This window comes from Strigops habroptila, chromosome 7 (genome assembly GCF_004027225.2).
Source record: "Strigops habroptila isolate Jane chromosome 7, bStrHab1.2.pri, whole genome shotgun sequence".
Lineage (NCBI taxonomy): Eukaryota > Metazoa > Chordata > Aves > Psittaciformes > Psittacidae > Strigops > Strigops habroptila.
In genome coordinates this window covers 55612401-55633657 of record NC_044283.2, presented here as the reverse complement: position 1 = coordinate 55633657, position 21257 = coordinate 55612401, and positions in this window count along the sequence as shown.

Genomic DNA, 21257 nt, shown 5'->3' with positions numbered 1-21257 from the left:
AGAACATATACAGGAGCCTGTTCAATAATCATGCTAAAAGCTCTGAAGAGAAATCTCTCATATCAAGCAATGCTCTAGCATATCGTTCAGCTGTACAGAAATACATTATAACTTTATTCCAGCATTAAAGCTGCTAACTTACTTTGGACATATTCCTTTGTATAACCTGTCCCCATGAAATTATTTCACTACTACCTTGCTCAGAGCATTCATCTCTCTATTACCCATAATTATTTCAATGTGCTCTTTTTTGCCCTTTTATTTCCACTAAGACAGCTATAATTACAAGGCTGTTTCTCGTCCTAGACCTCCTTGCATCACTAAGAGCAGTAGACCTCCATCAGCCTGTGCTGTTAATCTTATCCATAATGACAGAACTCCTAATATTCTGGAATCAAATCCATTTTACAGCTTGTTTTACAGCTCCAGGGTTAGTTGTAACAGTGACAGCTCCTGTGAGATGAGATTAATACATCTTTTACAAAACATGTAGAGCATTTGTTCTGGTAAGGTTTTCTGGTGCTTTTAATGTCCTCCATTACTTGATTTTTTTTATTTTTTTTTTTTTAATAACGGAAATATTCCACACAGTGGTGCAAAAAGTGTTACTTTTCATTCTGATGCCTGAAAAAATGCATCCCTGCACTCTCTCTTTTTTCTTGTGTTTTTTATTATTTATTTTTTTAAAATAACTCAGAGACTTATAGAGTCATTATGAAGGTTTCAGTTTTAATTCTTTTTAAATCTGGTCTACAAGAAGAGATGCCTCTTATAGATTTCCTGACAGCTTAATGACCTGGACTTCTAGAAATGTTTTTTCTTTATTAGCTATGCTGTAAAGGAAACCAACATCAACACTGCTTCTAAGGGAGAAAGTAAAAAATCCTTCACCTGAATGGGGATCGGACATAAGGAATTTTGTAAGTCTGAATTTAATATGCTTGTTTTCAGTGGCAGGCAGCTTTAGGAACCAATTATATATAAATTAAGTATATTGATATTGCTGCTGTGACTTACATTTATGGGGCGTGATACAAATGAAAGACCAGCCTGGATTTTGAGCAGACGTGTTCTAGGCAGCAGATCTGAATCTGTTTGAACTTTAGGGGAATTAGATGCGGGCTGACATTTGTGGCTTTGGTTCATCTTCACAAGGCTTCACAAAACGAGAATATCAAACACAGTTTCCTCAGAAACTGGCGTTGCTCTGTTCTCAGTTCTACCTCTGAACTTCATGGAGGCAGTAAGTGAGTAAGGTTCAACAAGTGATTCACTGAAGTTCATTGCAGGGTTTGAAAATTAGAAAACACTGTACCAAAAGTAAAGCAAAAATGTTTACGATTACACAAGCAAGAGAGTCTGAGGTTTATACAGGGCAGAGCGCATGCAAGCATTTACAAGCAGGTGTGAGAAAGCTCATTTTAGATATCCTGTACTTTCTTTTTAAACAAATCCATCGCTGAGATTTTTAGTGTATCATAATCTGAATTAACAAGATGCAGACACAATTAGCTTCACTGGAACTTTTCACAGCTGTTGTATTTGAAAATGTCAGTGTTAGCGCACCGGTGCAAGCAATCATTTTGGCTCTGTTTCCTAGGACAATTCCCTCAATCAACATAATAATATCATTGGAGTGGCTATTATTCATCCCAAGAAAATCCTATTGATTTCACTGAGGTAGCATTAGACTTTGAATATTTACAGATGCTGGATTATACTCCTGGTGGCTTCTTATGGATCTCCCATCCTCCTCTGGTTTCCACCTTCCATGGAGCTTTCCTCAGTAGACCCCTGTAATGTTTCACCCAGAAGTCTTCATTCTACCCATTAGAGCCCAGGGGTCCTTTGGGATGTGAGTCAGGCCAAAGGCAATCAAAGGTTGTTTTAACATCTATTACTTGAAATTGTGCTTTGTTATGTTGAAGAGTCAATTAGCCGTCAGATACGCAATTAAATCAACCTATGCAGTATCTCATTAAATCAGATATGAAGCAAAGAATGATTTTTTTAATTTTTTTTTTTTCAAGACACAGATTATCCTGATCTCAAAAACACCTGAGCACCTTCCATGCATGAAATTTATCCTGGAGCTATTTGGGATAAGATTGCCAAAATGTTACATGTTCTTTGACTCATTCACTTTAATGAGAGCTGAGTGGCTGAATCTTTATGTATTGCTTAGAAATTTGGGATCATGGGAAACACATGTCTCTAATCCATGAAAGCACAGTATTGCATGCATTTTAATTGCTCTATTATTATTTATTCATCAAGACAATGCCAAAACTCAGGAGGACTGATGGAAAATTTTCTTATGGCTGCAGCAAAAGGAGTTCACAGGAACAGTCAAAGTTGTTCAACTGTCAGCACATTTGACAAGTGGCTGCCGAGATCAAAACTGACACAGGAATGAGCCATTTATGAAATTCAGAATTTTCACAAATTTCACAGGACCCAAATCAGAAGATCCTCATGGTCTCACTTTAACAAGTGTTAAAGTCTTACTCAAGGACATACCATACTTCCTGAATACTATTTATCTGAAAGAGTTTGTGTTTCCAGTGATTTCAGGCTCCAACAGATGTAAGAGTTAAGCAGCAGGTATAAAGAAACTGGGAATATGATCAGAGGAATGTTAAAGGATGGCAATACTCTAAATTATAATTTAATGTAAAAATAAGAAGAAAAATAGTATTGGAAAGATAGATCTCCACTATTCTTCCCTCTTTATTTTAATTATTTAAAAAAGGGAGCAGGGAAGACACCTGGAATTCTTTCTTGCCTGCCAGTTCTGGTAATTTGTAGTTATAGGCTTAAATAGCCCCAGTGGACTGATAAGGGCTGAGAACAAACAACACTGCTACAGTAAGTAATTAAAAATGGCTAACTAGGATTCTTTGGCCACCTGTTTATTGCGGATGACTGTTTTTAAACTTTATCACTACTTTTGTTGTAAAAACACATATTCTAGAAGCAGGAAATCTGCCAGGGTGACTAAAAGGGTCAAACTAGTCAAAGGTCTCTATGTGCCTGTACATTTTTCAAGACTTATTTTAACCCACACTTATTAAACTATTGAGTTATCTGCAATTGGCTATTAATGAAAATCTGCTATAAAAGGCAACTTCTCAGAAAACATAAACCAAAGACCTGGATCTGTGAGTGAGCTACAGCTCAAAGAGTACATCAGTATGAGGTATGCGCAACACATCCCTCCCGTGGGGGGAACCAGACTCCCCAAACCCCCACCTCCCTCCCACGTTGCTTCAGGATGAACGCAGAAATGCCCTGACCCTTACCCTCAGAAGGTTGTAAGGTTGTCATCTAACCCTCAAGGATTAATTCAGACTAATTTAGCTCCTGCTGTGCTGAGAGGGGCTCATGGTTGTTCCTAATGTGCTATCTTAATGCCATGAAAAAGCATTTACCTCACCTGTACCCTGCAGCTCTTCGACGATTCCAGGGAAGTTGCAGCAGCAGAACACAAGTCCCAGTTGCTGTGTCGGGTTGCTAGCTTCCCAAAAGAGGATATCCAACAGTTGGTCTCATCCAATGGAAGCCACTTTTGGAGGCTTTTTTCTTTTCTTACAAGGATCCTCAATCTGACAGTGACGTTAAGAGAGCTGTAAATACATGATATAGTAATCTGACATTTCTGCAGGTAACTCAAGTCTCACTAGTATTCAAGTTATTGAATACATGGTTATTCAAGTGCCATGTAAAATAGTGCTTAGGCAGGTCAATCAGATCACTGCTCTTTTCCCATCTGGAGCTTTAGCCACCCTACCTAGCATAATGTTTTGTGACAGGCACCTCAGCCAGTAAAATTTAACAGTTCATGGTAAATCTGTGGAGAATTGCATGCAGGATAAACTTAGCAATTTGGTGAGCTGTTAACAGGAAGGGCTAAGACAAATATGTGGATCACCTGCAGGAGGTTGCCAACACCAGAGCTTTCCATCTAAGCCCACAGTTTTCCAGCATGCCCAGTGCATGCAGTCACAGGAGTTTCCTGGGATCACTGTTTTGATGAGTAAGGCAGGAGGTTTGTAGATCTTGGAATGAATGCAGCAAAATAAGAAAAAAGGGTGGTATTATTTCAAACCACTAGTGCACTGGTTTGCTAGGTACTGTGCCAATAATCTCATGCAGCTGAAGTGGTACCTTTCCAGGCAGAGGCATAGACCGTGAAGCTGTTCAAGGGCAGGGTATTAGCTAAGGGATTGCGCAAACATAGTGATATACAAGTGCTCCCAAATCCCAGGTGCAACTTGGATTGATTTTTTATTTTAAATAATAAATATAGTTAACTTTTAAAATTGGAGGGCTCTGGTTGTTGGGAGGTAGACATTGGAATTGGAATGTCATGAAAGATTATTACAAAAATTACAGAATAATTAAACTCTCCCTGCATTTCTTCTTTTGCTTGTGAACAAAGGAAGCTGCTTTTGCCCTTCCAGCCCAAAGGTGCAGCTGCCCATTTACACTGGGGTTGGCTGAGGCTCAGAGAAGTGTTAAATCTCTGTGAAACCCCATGTCATCCCCCCCAACCCCTAATTCTTTCTGAAATATGTTTCACTTCTGTATATTTCTAGTCATACTAAAATCAAACAGCTTTTTAGCTCCATTAGAAAGACAAATTCAGTGAGAAACCAAGCTCAGTTTTAAGACTGGGGATTTAGATATATTCACATCAGACATTCAGATGAGCTTAATTCAACTTAAAATGCCTATAATTTGGCCATCATATTTTTTCCTGGTTTTATCCCATGCTTATATGATGTCAAGAAAAATTTACAAGACACATAGGCAGACTCTAATGATGTGTTCCTCAGTCTGTGGTCTCTGCTAGTATGAAATCTCTCACAAGCTATTACTGTTTAGCATGCACAAAAGTTTCTTGAGTACCGTTGGTAAGTCACTATGTTATTTCAAACCTTGTACGACTTGTGTTTCCAAATGCAAATGTCTTAGTAAACTACGTAGTTGTCTCCATCTATCCTCAGAGTAATCTTCAGATTGAGAGGGAAATGAAAAATCGGGAAACAAACTGTCCCTAATTTGCTGAAAAGTAAGCCTTTCGCTGCTAAGATTGTAACTTTTAATTAGGCAAGAAATAAATAATTGAGAGTAGGGCAGACTATAAAACTGTAATTACCTTTTCAAATCACTGCTAACAAGCAAATTAGCCACAGCACAGAATAGCAGCAGATCAATAGCAACAGTAAAACTAAAAAGATTTTGCTGATCATGTATTGTCTGTGGATGCAAACTGTAAAAGAGGTCCCTGCAGGCCTCGCAACAATAACCTACAAAAGAATGAGACACAAAGGGTATCGAGCTCAAAGATACTTCAATTTCCCTAGGTGGTGAGCACTCGTCCTGTCAAACCACCTATTAGTCACAAACTCATACAACCAAGAACTTTCAGGCCTCTTGAGGTCTCCTGTCATCTTGAAAGAGGTAATACCAATGAGAGGCACTAGTTCCTCTTGAAGCATGTTCAGTTTATTGTTTTTCAATGGCTCAAGCAATTTACAAGGGTGATGCTGCCAACATATATAAATAAGTTTGCACATCCACTCCTCAGAAAGAGTCTGGAGGCTCACTGCAAATTAGTTAACTTGGAGAATTAAAACACTAGGTGGGCAGAGGCATCTAAAATCACAAGATTCTGCTAAAGAACAAAAAAAATTAAATCTTTTCTTCATTTGCTTTAAAAGTTATTGGCTGACATTATGGCAATGGTGCATTTACAAACATTTTGTATGGTTGTATATTTGGTAAAAATAATTATAACTTTGCTGCATCTGACGTTGCTAGAGCACACTTTCAGTTCTTTCTGAAAATGCTGAATGATACAGCTACATCTTCTAAAAATTGCCATTTTTCAGTACTGAATACTAGCAAGATTTGTATTTGAAAAGTGAAAAATGTTACTTTGCAATATCTGAAAGTAGGATTTCCTTTTTTCTTATACTGACTATACACTGTACCCCAAATAATGCGGATAAATAATCTCACTGGAAATAGCTGTTTAAGTATCCAATGCAGTTTTCAAGAGCTATGTTTATATGTTTGCATATGTATATATAATTTAGGCTTTATACAACGATAGAAATAGGTTTATTTTACAATAAGTTAAGTACACATAACACAACATACCTTCAATATGTTTGCTTATCAGCAAAGTAATGAATAGGCTTATGAAATCTTTCAGCCAGGATTTTAACTGCAATTAACAGCGTATTAGTTATATGGCTTACTGTCAGAAACTGCACATACAGCCCCATCATTTCAAGGATAAAGATGTGTTGTATGGCAATGCTTTGCAGTCTTTCTATTATGCGTCTGTAAAGGTTGAAATGAAGGAATAAGGCTCATATCCATGATGATAAATAATGTCTGTTCTAATATTCCAATTACTAACTTACAACTATCCTGCTTGTTATTATGCTATCAATTAGTTAGAATACACTTTAAGTGGCTGTTCTATCAGTTGTCTTTCCTTGTACAAATTACAGTAACAGAAATCATTATATCTTCAATACAAAGCATTCCAAAACACTCTTTTTAATTACCTTAATTGAGTTGTATGTTGCATTCCAGGATGTGAGAAACACTGAATGCTTTCAAGTTAACCAGATATATTCAAGCAAAGATGACTCACCTTTTAGACAATTCATCACTCCAGTATTTGAACCCATACACTAAGTGGGAATCTATAGAAAAAAAAATAGTGCATGGTCACATATTTAAAGATACTGCTTTTCTCATGGCACAATAGGAAAACTTAATTCTACTATTTGCTACATTTTACGTGCTTGTTTTTGCAAACAAAACAAAGCATACCTATATTTGCATGTGTTCTATGTTCTGTAGGCACTGAGGAAGCACAATATGGTACGGTACAGTACAGTAGCTGCAGGGAAAAGACAGTAATTTTTAGAAGACATACCCTGTAGAAAGCTGCCCACCCAGACATGGCAAGAAATTACTTCTGCCAACTGATCCCCTCTTTTACTCTGGATAAGGCTTGTATCTTGTGCAGAACTGATGTGGACAAGATAGGGGTGTTCCTGATGGGACTAACTCTGCTCCCCATGCTGCCAGTCAGGGGGGTGGTGGAGCAGCATCCCCATCAAGAGATGCTGCAGGGCCATCTAAGGCAGCAGGCAAGCCATGAAGTCAAACCTGGGACACCAGGGACACCTGGGACACTGGCTGTGGGGGGGGGACACTCCCAGGTGTCTGCAGACCCCATGGACTGGAAGAGAGCCCTTAAAGCCTCACCAGACATCCCAGAGCCTGTTAAAATTCACAATGAAAGGAGAGGTGGATGAACTAAGAGAGCGCAAATGTCTTGTGGATATGAAAAATGCTGACTAGGTCTCAGTCAGTGGGGCAAATAATAATTGTGAATCAGAGGCTGGTGTTGGCTCCACTGCATTATTCAAGGTATGCTTCATTTCATTTTTAATATAAATATCTGTGTTATGCTGTGTGCCTGTGGTTTCATATTCCCAAGAGTGAGACTGGCGAAGAAATACCTGTAAAGGTGACTACAGGGCTTAAATTTTAAGTCCCTAAAGCCTGGGAGCTTTAGGTATGGGTTTGAGCCATATGTTTTATTTATTTTAGGAAGGGTCCCCTAGACATATTATTGAACCAACCTTGGTTACTGTTATTGATATCTGACATAAGGTTATACTTAATCACTAACATTTAGTATCACCGCTATGAGGAATCTGAAAAATCCAGTCTGACCAGCCAATCTACCATGATGGGAAATCCTTTCCAGACCCCAACAGGCAACTGCATAAATAAAACACACAGCAAAATATCAAACCAATGAATAAGCTGTCATATAAACAAGCCAAACAAGCTAGTAAAAACCACACTAGCATGTAAAGTAGGAAAACAGAGATCTATGCCATCAGAATGAGACATACGAACGAGGACAGCAAACGCACTTTCTTGCAAGGGATCAGGCAATGGAGGGGCAGTCAGAACAGCTGAGAGAGGCTCTGAGTCCCTCTCTGTAGCCACAGACTAGAAGCAATAAGCAGTACCTTTTTAAAAACTGCAAAGGAACAAATATATGTTTATAGTGTAGGACCTGGAAATGCATAGGAGAACAGACAATAAGCCCCCTTTCTTGCCTGTGAAAGTTTGGTGAAGGGAGTTTTTTGTTTTTTCTGTGTTGGACCCATGTATGACCATTCAGTAAGCAGGGGTTTCACCTTTCGGAAATTAATCTGAGTGTAAATTTCAAAAGCTGGCAAGCAGTTCCATAGATTTGTAAATACTGAGCCTATTCCTTCCAGTGCAGTGAGGGGGACTTTATGGAAAACCCTCATCCTCGATAGGCAGCTGAATATTACTTTTTACTTTTTTATCCCTTCAAGAGGGATAACCATACTCTTTATAAAGAGGAACAAAACTGAACAGTTTTTGTTCCTCTTTAAAAAAACAAAACAAAAGTGACCAGTTCAGCCAGTACTACAACTCTCCACCACTTGTGACAACTAAACTGTTCATGTTATACTGCATTCACTTTTTTAAATTTTAAGGGAATTTTACATTGCTGGAGAACAACCTATCCTCATTTTAAGTCAGAACTTGAGACAGAATTAGCTGATGTGATTAAGTCATTGAGAATCAGAAGTGTGAAGTCCTGCCCACACTGTTTACAGCAGCAAAGTGCTTAGCCCAGTAAGCTCAGCCCAGCCCTATATGCACTCACGGTCACCACGTAGGTTCCAAATTAACACTTTTCCAATTATCTGTATTAAATACCATTTATTTCTTTTCCAACTTCGATGTTGCTGAATCTGCATTCCAGTTGAGACTCAAAAAACATTATATCCATTTTAGACTTTCTGAGAATATAAGAGAAGTAGAAATCATGCAGATCATGTACACCACAGTTACATTAAAAAAAATTAACAGACTAGTAACAGATGCTTTAATCACAGTGTTGCATATACTAACCATCCCCTTTTCCCACAAGCTAAGTCTGTAATTACTATGTATCTACACAGGGGACCCATATCTTAGACATGTGGCTGTAATGACAGGTTTTTTCTTATTTTTCACCATTAATGTTGCTACATTTTTATTTTTAAAGTGGAAACAAGAATCCACACAATGTCTAAAAAACCACACTGAAGTATTTTCTAAGAAATTAGTGGGCAAATCTATCAGTGGAAAGTTATTATGTGCCACTGAATGTGGTTTTAAAAATAAAACCACCTATAAGATTTATGATATTGCTCATGTGTACTCTCCTTTTCATGCAAAAGGAAGCTAGCTAACTCTTTTTAAGAATAAGTTTCACAACAATGGGTTTTTTCTTCTCACTCAGAAACATGTTCAGTTTGGGAATAAAAAATGAGTTACTTCACCTGTTGTGATGGATCAGATGTCTGAGTCACTACATCATGCTCATTTCAATTGAAATCAAGTCTCTGTAACAGGAGGCAGTGACAAGAGCTGCACAGCATTTCAGAGAGCCAGAGAACAAAGACTGTCTCTTTGTAGTTCTGCCATCAAGTTTTATACTCTTCTTGCTGTTCATCTCTAATCTAAATTCCAAAATACCCATCTGATTGCCAAATGATAGTTAGGAGCCTAAATAAGCTCCAAAACTACCTTTAGAGCATTTCATTTTCATCCTTACCTCATGTAAAATTTCTAAACTCAGTTCAAGACCAGTATGGGAAAGACAATGTGAAAACAGGCTGATAAAATGAGTTGTTGATGAGTCAATTATGGATAAGAGGAAATAATGGGGAAATGGATAGAGGTTGTATAGATATGAAATTAAAAGAGAGGATTCCAAATATTAAGAAAATAACAACCTCTTGTGTTATTAAATAGTTTTGCTTTAGTATTATTTTTTCTGGGACAAATTAGGGGAGACAGTACTCTACCCTTGTCAGGATCATTTCTTGTGGCTTATGGTAGATTAAAACAGCCTATCTCTACCTGACCTGTTTGACAATCTCAGTTGGAAGCCATAGGATATTACAATCACAGAAGTTGAGAGCATTAGAGAGATTACTAAATTCGATTTAAACTGGTTAGCGTAGGTCCCTGCAGTATGGACCTTAGCCACCATAAACAGCAAGGAGTTTGGTATCACCTGTTCACACAACTTGGCTGCTTGCCAGTGTATGAATATACTTGAAGAGTCATAAACAAGGTCAGGCAAGGGGTTTCCTACACGTGTTGCGGAACGTGTGTATTGCAGCTGTCAATGTTTCCCAGCCCAATCTTGAACTCAACTAGATGTCACCAATTTTTCTGCTTTTGACTCAGTTGATCCTGGGCAATTCTTCTGCCCTTTAGTTTTTGTGGCTCCTCTACACTTGATTCTTCTTTTATCTCTTCATTTTTCCCTTTGGTTGTCCTCTTTGGCAGGAGATTTCTCATCCCTTTTCTCAGCTTTCTGTGGAGAGCCTAATGAAAACTATTCTTGAGTTTCCTTTTCTGTTTATTTTACACCTTATCACCAGGTGATCTTATCCTTCTATCAAAAAAAAAAAAAAAAAAAAAAGGCATGTAATCTCTCCAGGCTGTTGACACAATCATCTACCTTTCTGCTTCAGAGTTGCCGGCCAGCCTAAAATTTAACTTCGCTGTTCTGACAAATCATCATCTCAGTACAGCTAAAACAGAGATCTCCCTTTCTACTTTTTCAGTCATTTTCCACCTCTTTGCTTTGAGCAGGGTATTTTTCACTAGATATTTTTTCTTTACATTCAAGTCTTGTCCCTACTTTGTACAACACATAGCTAGAATGCAGACTTCCGTACCTGCCTGTTCAATGACATTTGGATATTGACCATAGCCTTGGACAAAGGAAATGCCAGTTTGATCAACAGAGATCTACCCCAAATAGTCTGCTAAGATAATTTTCCTAGCTCACTGCTTTGCCAATGGCTGCTTTCCCTGTGCATTCGCCTTCTCTGCAGTGTATAACCTGTTTGTCTTCACTTTCAGAGCTCTTCACCACCACCTATGTCCATTCATTATCAAATGATTGACTTCTGCCTTGGGTCTTCAGTCTCCCTCATATTCCTGTTAGGCATAGAAATATATTATCTACATACTTTCTACCCTGCTGCACATAAAGTTACCCATAAATACCTGTGAAATTACTTCCTTAACCTCTTCCAATTCATCTTTAAAGCTCTCTTTGACAGCAATTACTTTGGGAATATGCTCTGCCACTGCACGGGGTGCTGATCCTTGTTTCCCTCCACTGCCTGCATCCACCCATTTTCTCTCTTTTGATATTTAGGTATTGGAAATGCTTGACTGCAGGGACTCATCTATTTTTCTCTATTGGTACAGCAAGTAGTCAACCAGGTTCCTGGCCCATGACTGGTCTCTGATTTGCAATGGTAGTAAAAAGAAACAACAATAACAGTAAGAAACAATAATAATAACAAGAAAAACAATAATAAAAGAACCAAAGAAAGGTTTAGGTATTTAATACTAAATACACTGAGTTGCAATTTTCTGGAACATGACATACAGAAGCACTAGCAATAGCAAGGAAGAATGACGGGTGGGGTTGGCGGAACAAAGTCAAGTGAAGTAAAAATCATGTCTGAATATGATATTTTATACTTTCTTTTTAAACTAATTCTGGTCACTAAAAAAACCCAAAAAAACCCCAACAAACCAAAAAACACAACAACAACAAAGAACCCCAACCCAAACAACAAACCAAACCCCCCACAATCCTAACAAATAGGCAAGAGATAAAAGCCAGGAGAAAAAGAAACAGTCATAGGAAATGAGCAGCAGAAATTAAAATAACACACAGTATGTGAAACAGAAATAGTAATACAAAGCCAGGAAATTGTTGTCCCCTACTGCTGACTTTGGCCCACAGACATGCATAGCACTACTTACCCCACCTTCCAACACCGATAGTTCACTGTAATGCATACTATAATGTTAGGTTTTATATTTATATTTACACATTTTTATATGAACTCCACTTGCAGAGCTTAAGGAAAACACATCTTTCAGCAATTATTTTGTTAAAGGTGGATGCTGAGTGCAGAACTAGCTCACTTTTATTGCCTTTCACCTCCTCATTTCTGACATCAATGAGAAATAACCATCTGTGTAACTACCCAAATACATCTGTGGGAAAAAATCCATGCCAGAAAATAATATTACACTCCTGACCAACATCCCCTTAAGCAAGGAAGTTCAGTGACGCAGACGTCTCTGTCCCTCTTCTACTGCGCCCACACAAGAGGGTCAGAGACAGATGAGAACCTGGCTTTGAATGCTTGACTTCCATGAGGCACTTTTGGCTTTGCTGGCATCTTTGTCTCTGGTGCTTACCTTGCAGCTTGTCACCTCCCTTATATCTGTCTTGGAGCAGATGGTAAAAGATTTTTCATGACAAAGTCTTGCGGAATTTGTACTCATTTTTGAATGCAAGAATCTTGAAGTCTGGGGCCTTGTTCTTCTGATGAGGTTTTTGTATACTTGGCTATTATTTAAAAAGCTAGGAAAAGATTAAAATAATAAATAAAGTCAGGCTCACTAACAGATTTCTGGAATAATGTACTATCTTTAGGTTCAAAACTGGAATGTTTCACAGTAGCATTAATATGACAAACAAAAGCAAACCCAAACAATTCAAAGGACATTAATAGCTGATGTACAAACATTTAAGAAACAGCAGGAATTTTGGACTAAATAAAAGCAGAAGTAAGGAGAGACAGCTGGGAGAGGGGAACGAGAAGACTCGAAACCTTGTGCCAGCAAATGATAAAGTACAGTTTTTACGAGCCCACTTTCCTTATTCTCTATTCAAATAAAAGAAACATTTTGCTACTGTCAGTAATGTTTATGCACTCACTAAAGCTAAAAACACACTGGTGGTGTGAATTTTAGGTTGTTTTATTCAGCACAGCATGTGTAAAATACATGAAAAAAAAAAACCCCAATGCATGGTGTTCAAATTTAAGTTTCTATTCTAAGAAAATCTAAGATGTTGACCTTGCAACCTTTCTGCACACGAGTAGTTACTTCAGGTCAATAACAACCATGCAGATATTTCAAAGCACTGCACAGACGTTCATTTATCAACAGGAAAATTTAGGCTCATAAAGACAAGTCCAACAAAAAAGGATTTACAAGATCAGGTCCTAATTTTTATCTGTCGTATTTAAACTGATTTAAAACTAAATACCTTCAAAAGCCTGAGGTAAAATACAATACATATGAGTTAAAGAAGCTATAGAAAGCACAGAAGATAAACCTAAGAAGGTAAGAACAGGAAGTTCAGTGCCTCTTTATAAGCTTTGGGTTTGGCACCCATATATTTTACAACTGCCAAACCTTTTTGAGCTTTCTCTTACTCCAAAATACACTTTAAATAAAACACTGAATAGATGTATGCGTACATCTATGTTTATTACGCATTTTTAAAAAAGAGTATCTCTGGTCAGGGTGGAGAAATTGATATAACATATTAAAATCACAAGTCATAGATTAGAATTTAGTCACATCATTAGGTAAAATATGAAATGTTCAGAAAGACACATTTAGAAACATAGTTATTCTGGCCACAGGCAATGAGGACAGTCTTTCTTAGCACCTCTGTATGAAGGAAAGTGTATTTCTTTCTTTAGGTCTTCTTGTGCCAACAGTTTTTGAGCAGAAGTTGAAATCAATGATTTGCCTTGCCTAAAAAAATTGATGGCTTTTGTATTATGTACTACAGAGGGGTCCAAGACACACACATGGAGCTGCATCTAAAAGTCATCACAGCAGTCCAGAACAATTCCATGACTATTTCCACGAATTACACCCCTCCTTTTTTGAGGTTTCCAATTGTCCAGATCTCTACAGAAAGCCATTCCTCTTTTGCAATGGAGTGACACACACAAAAAAAACCTTCTCCTGGTCCAAATATGTGCATTTGTAAGGTTTTAGTGCAAGCACCATGAATCTTGGGCGCTTTGGCTGGACCACTAGAAAAGGTAACTTTGTACTAGTGAAAAAATAACCCTCTGTGAGCCAAAGGCTGAAGCAGCATGCGTTTATGGAGCCAAGCTGGCAAATGAACAAGTGGAGATGGATCTTATGCGGGGCTGTCAACGCAGTAACAAGGAGAACATTCCAATGGTAAATTAAATCATATTGAAGCTGTATGGCAAATGGCATATTAAAAGTATGGAATAAAGAAAAAAACAATTGCTATTGGTGCAAGATGGTAAAGCAGCACCAATGATGACAGACATTACACAAAAAATTGGGTCTAGCATAGGATTTTCTTATACTTCAGTCTAAATCAACCCTGGAAGCTGAAAATGAGGAATATTAGCTGAAGTTAGCTCCCAGGTAGTAAACAGAACCAGTACAGTTCAAACCAGATTTCTTATGTTGGGAATAAATGCAGCTCATCAAAAAGCTGATGAGCAGCTACAGAGAGACAGCCCTACAACAATCAATCATCAATCAGTTATAGAAAGTGCTTATTCTGCCATTATACAAAGATTGTCATTACTATATGTATACTGTTCTCAAGAGAGAAGAGATAATGCTTTCTTTCATGACTAAAGCAATAGTTTCCATGCAGTAAAACACAAATAATTCTAGGAAAATACAAACCCAAACAAACTGTTTCAGAGAAAAAAAAACAAACACAGACTGAAGAAGTAGCATTCGTGAAGGATTCCTATTCTTCTATTTCTTACTTCATTTAAAAAAATGCAAAATTATAACTTTTTGCATTTAGGAAAGTGGAAAGGATATTATAATGCAAAGCAAAATATTCTTAAGAATTTAGAACTTTTTTCTAAAAACAAAGCAAAACAAAACAAAAACAAAACCCAAAAAAACCCCAACTTTTTTTATTCCCTTTCAAAATGACAGGGAATACTGCACTGGTCCAAATTTTGATAGTGGAAACTGACCCAGTGAAATGTGTGCACTTTCAGAGTAAGCAGAGGGCTATTTTAAGCTCCATGGAAAAAATATTGCATAATATTCGAAAGTTGATAATATTAGTTTAAGGTAAAGATTAAGTATCTGAACAAAATATAGTATCTAACTATAGTATAAACCTAAAATATACTATCTAAAATAAGTATCTAAATAAATCTTCTGCACAAATGCAAAATCAGAGTGCAATAATGGTTTGCAATATCTGCAGAACTTCTTTATATTATAATTCATAACTCTTAAAATCTGCAGATAATAATATTAAATCTCCTGGAAAAGGGGAGTGGAAGGAGAAAAAACATTTCTGCTGTTTATTTTTGAAACATAGGCATTTTCTTTCCCTTAAGTAAGCCTACAACCACCCTGGCACCTATTCTGCACCACTAAATAACAACTGGATGCTCATGCTTGGAAAGCTGGGTGAGGGAAGCAATTTAAAATTTATTTTCATAGTGGAAAATAGGTTTTGCCAAAATAGTTTCAGTTTATGAAAGGAGAGAACAGCTGTATTTGGTTTATAATAAATCTTTCACAAATCAGTAAAAGCAAATAGACAGCACAACTGCAACCCATAAAAGTGGAAAATATTAAACAACAGACAGTGAAGTTGTTAAACTTTCCCACAGATGCTGTTGGTAACAAGCCTCTGCAGAATACTTACATGAAATGTGCATGAAAAGCAAACCTGAAAGCAAGGGGCACAAGAATGATGCAGAATTACTTATTAGAGGAATATCCTATTAAGGTGGTTATTCTGGCTATGGAGGAAGGTGTCTCCAGCAGCTTCCTACTCCCATTACTGAATGTTAGTGCAGAATAATTACTTGCTTGCCAAAAATGAGAGGACATTGACCCTGCAGACTTATTGAATTCATACTGCTTGCCTCCAGGCCATGTCGAGGGTTATCCAATTTTGCCTGAGGAGGACAATCTATTATGAGAGATGAGTCAAGAAGGCATCTTCCCTGATTGCCCACCAAAACCATTATCGCAGTGTGGAGGGGGCATGAGCAGCGGGTGGATGGACAAGGCAGTGCTGATGCCGATTACCGGGGGACCAGATACAATTTGCATTACGAGCAGCAGTGGAGCTCAGGGCAATCAGCCAGAGATGGGGCCGCTGGCCGCGCAAGCACCACACAGCTAATTGCTTGTGCTGAGCTTAGCAACCTTCACCCTTGCGAGGAGGAGGCTGATTGGCTTGATCTGCATCTGGGTGAATATTTGTGCATTGACAAAACCCCACAAGTTATCCCCAAAGGGAAAACCAAATGTTTCAAGTGCCATACGTTTTTACACCTTGGACACTGCCTCTCATTACAGCATTATTGTTTGACATTTATGTTTTTCAGCCATTTAACAAGACAGAGTTAAGTTACAGCTTCATTTAAAATAAACAAACTAACAAAAGCAACAACGTTTCCATGGAGTTAAAAAGCCAAAACAGCAACAACAAAAACAACAAAAATAAAACAAAACAAAACCAAACCCAAAAAAACCAAAACCAAAAACAAAACAGAAAAAAACAAACCAAACCAAACCCAAAAAACCCAAAAAACCAGAAGATTCATTTTTGTTGAACAATAAATATGTGATCCTTTCCAAAAAACTTGCCCCAACATCAATCAGTTTAATAACTTTAAATCAGGCCCCCCTTTTTAAATGAAATGTTCTTACAAGCTCTTCACAGGTGCCTCAGCTTTGAAAGGAGCAGTGCTGTATTACATACCTGAACATAGTTGCTTAATTTACGGAACTAATTGGACATGTAAAATAAATCAATGTTTTCCACTTCTCAACGGATACGCGCTTCCCAACATTGCCTGGTGATAGTGAAATTGATCTGAAACCTGACTCAAAGCAAAACCGAAACCACTAGAAATGCTATGTGGCTCATTTAAATGTGTTGGGTTTTATTTGAACCACATTAAACTCTTTGCTTGAAGGAAAAACAGAAACTTAGTGCGGGAATTCATGTGAAAACATAGGTATCAGCATGGAAAAAATGCAATTGTTTCCTCAGTTCTGTTACTGGAAAAGTGGGGAATCATTCTCCTGTCTTGCACCCTATTTTCCAATATTTTGGGTAGTCTGGAAGTATAAAACTGTGATGGAAAGCTATTACCTCAATAAAAATATTTGACAAATCCTAACATCCAAGAAAGCCTAAAATATCTTTTTCTAGGGTGAAAGTTAGTTAAAACCTACAGATAGTAAGCTTACAAAATTTAAATCAAATATGCATTTTAATGCATTCTAGTAAACATAAATCCCCCCAATTTCATTGTTTTGCTGTCCATGTTAGCGAAAACTATCACCTTTAAAACGAGAACAGAAAATTCTAATTTTATCCATGGATCACCAAAACCAAGAGCAAGGCAAAATGCGTATAAATATAAACTAATTTCTTCTGCCATGGTGATCAGTCTGTAGGGACAATTTGATGGGTAGAGCGGGTATGTAACTACAAGTTATCAAATTGAAACCATGTCTCGGGTTATAATGAAGGCAAACAAAGGGAGATGAAGACATCGTGTCAATCTTGTTTGCAGTTCACAAGAGCAGCCTGTATTTAAGGGTTTGGTTTCAGACTGATTAAGTCAGTGCCATCATCAACTGTTCTCCCTAAAAAAAAAAAAAATTCAAAAGAATCTACCTGTTCATAGTAACTTTTTCCATTCACATATTCCATTCATGAAGCAGAACAGTAATCATCAGAGCAACGAGGTGCATAAACACAGATATTGAGTGTCATTTTGGCTACTTGGGACATCCCATTTGTCCAACTGTTGCAGAAGGGCTCAGATCTCCCATCCATCCTGGATCGTCTTCTCTCCAGTTGCAGTATCTAAACTGAAACAAGGTTCAGGCACCGGATTCACATCATATAGAAATATTACAGAATTATTATAAAGCATTATATAATATTAAGCAATCACTGAAAAACATTCAAAACTTCCTCTGAAGAATGTTTGCTTAATTTTCTCCCTGGCTTTTCTGCAGTGAGCATTCCTGTAACATCAGACAGTTTCAATGCAGTGGGACGACTTCTGCCTGAAGTGAACCAAGGGACCTCTGGCCAAGATCCCCCTTGTCACATTTGCTGTGTGTATCCCACACATTGCATGATGGAAAGTTCTTGAGCAACATATTATTATAATGAGATAATGATAATAACAATATTTTGCATTCTCAGTTGATGTTTATTCAGTTTAAAGTTACACGAAAGAGCTGTATTAAAGAACACTCCATTTTAATATTTACTAACTTCTTAGTGCCTGACTTGGCAACCACCATAACATTTTTTCAGCCATAGGGGCTTTTGAAAGCTTTGTGCTCCCTCAGCAGGACTGGGAAAATTTCTGGATGTATTTCCTTAGTTTTACTTTCAGGCATGTTAATGAAAGGAATTGCTTTGTGGAGCCTCATAAGGACATCCCAAGGCTTCCTGAGCTGCTCTGAGCTTCAACGTACCTTGTCCACACCAGGGAGCAATGTACAGGTAAGGGCAGAGGATAGACTAAATTCTTTTTCCCCATTCCTGTGTAGAAAGGAAAGAAACAATTTCTGTGGCCCCAGTAGCTTCACTGTAGATGCAAGTATTGTCAGATGATATTCAGAGTCCACGGTCCCTGGGGAATGTACTTTAGCACAAGATGGATCTACACAACCTGAAGAAAAAAACCCTGCAGGATGATCATGTACCTTCCAAAGGGCTTTTTACCAGCAATATATGGCTCTTTACAGCCAGAAAGACAAAGCTTAATGTTCTCAGTTTTTAAATTCCTGACATGGATATTTTAGAAGTAGGTGCACCAGATAGATTTCTCTTTTTTTCCTGGCATTTTTTTCTTTTTTCCTACTAGGTGACCAGCTTTACTAATATCCCCACTGGATCTCTAAAAATTAGTATTCTGTAATGTTTGCTTTATGAGAGAGTCAGATTAACCAGAAATGACAGGACAGAGAACAGGGACACATTGCTCAACTCTGCCCTTTATTCATAATTCTCTCATGAAATCATCATCAATTTTGCATGACTAAAGGCAGGCAGATTTGGCAAAGGAGGTGATGATACTGAGCTCTGTCCCGCACCATGAACAGACATCCAGTCCTCCACAATCTGCTGTGGCAGAAAATGGCTCTTTTAGCATTTTACATAAAATAAAGTTACTCTGCTGAGGATATTGGCCCTTTATTTTCAAAAGCAACCTTCCTCCTACCACTGGAAGCACCTGGAACTCAATCAGCACCTCATCTGAAAGGATTGACTTGAGACATTGATTCTTGAGGTGCTGGATTAAGGCAGCAGGAGCAAGGCAGATTGATCCCATTTGTAGATTTGTCTCTCAGCTTTTATGCTATCGAAACCATTTTTACATTTTTCAGCTCCTTTTTTCTGTCTAGTTTTTAAGAGAGAAAATGTTTTTTCCCTGAAGTCATTTTAGACTAGCAGATATAAAAGCGTATCTGTGGCCATTTCAGTGAATTTACTAATTGCATCCAATGCTTCAGTTTTATTTGTGGTTTCATACTAAATAAGGATTTTCTTTAAACATATTTTGGAAACAGGCTCTTTTAGACCATCAACATATTCTGTTACATAAATTACTTTTTAGACACTCTTTTGTGTAAGGTTGCTTATCTAGTGCAGTGCAACAAGTCCAAAAAAGCTATTAAACTCTGCTATAGAAATAATTAGCATGTCTTTAAAGAATGTTACAGCTCTAAAAAGAAAACTTTTCTGCCAGACTCCAAATTATACAGAGACTTTTTTGTACCAATCCACAAGAGCAAGTTACTCAATAGGCTCCGTAAATTAAAAATGCCTAGGAGAAATGATGAGCAGCACAGGACCAACAAAATAACCTTCTTCACTTTCTCTGCTAGGGAGAATTTGGCTAAAATAAAAGAGTTTTGCTTCCCAGCAATCCCTGAGTGCCAGCGCAATCCTTGGGAGCTGCCATTAGCCATACATTCGAGTAAAGCATAAATATGTTAAAACTGCCTGTGTAATGAGCAAGGTCCTCTGGCACTGCATTTGTTACTTCTGGTCATGGACCATAATTCTGAGCTCAGCAACGTTCACATGTATACCTCCATTTGGGACAGCAGCAGTAAAAACTTAAAGGTCTCTGGTTTCCATATGATATTTTCTGCCATAGATGGATTTTGCTATGCAATGGAGGATTAGGATTAGAGTACAGACATACTAAAACTTCATGGCTTCTTTCCCAACCTGGGTGGTTCTTATTAGAATCACATGGGGACATAAACTGATCATAAAAATAGTAAATTTGTTGTTATTTCTGTTATATTTATGATTCAGGATATATTGTGAGAAATACAAATTCTAAACATAAATCAGCAAAGTGATATTAATAAATAAATCACCCGCACTAAGTTTCCCGGACACGAGAATTGTTTAAGTAAATAATAAACTTTGAAAATCAGCTTTTGAATGGCTTTCACTATTCTATAAAGTACATCAAAACCTCGTGTGTAAGGTGAAGGCATTTCTATGACAGTGCTGTCCAGGTTTGTATGCATAAAAGGCAGGAGCACATGTAACTCGAAAAGAAGGCCATCAAACTGCCAGGTGAAGAGAACCCCAGTGAGAACTAGATCTAGGTAGACAAATGAGTGAAGGAAAGACTCCAACATCACAAAGAATATTTTTTTCTAGGTTAAGACATAGTTTGGGTGAGAGGATCTAGAGAAAACCTGGTCAAAGCTGGGTGGAGTGAATAGACCTGAATGGTAGGCTGCTATAGACAACTCAGGCTGACCTGGCTTGCCTATGGTGACTGAAACAGGAGGCACTGGCAAGAGGAAATAAATAAATCTTTGAACCAGAGGTGATGACAAAATGTGTGAAAGGAAATGGCAAAGAAACTGGCCAAGGTACTAGATCGAGCAGAAGAAAACAGATCCAGGGTAACAATGTAGAGGTGGCAGTTTGCTTAAATTAAGTTGTCACTCAAAAGACAGAAATAAAGACAAGAATAAGGTCCTCTGAGTGTGAATATGCACTTCTGGCCTGACTGCAACCACAAATATTGTAATAGAAAAAATCAGCTCAGCAGGCGTGATTCGAAACAAAATAACCAGCTTCAGTACAACTGGGAGCAAACCTTTTGAGCTCTTTTCCTCTCCTTAATTGGTTTCTTTGACAGTGTTTTCCCTCTACCCACAGCAATTCTCTGATGTTTTCTCCCAGAAGTTTTCTCTGGGTTCTTGCAGCACCACTGAAACACATAAAGTAAGAG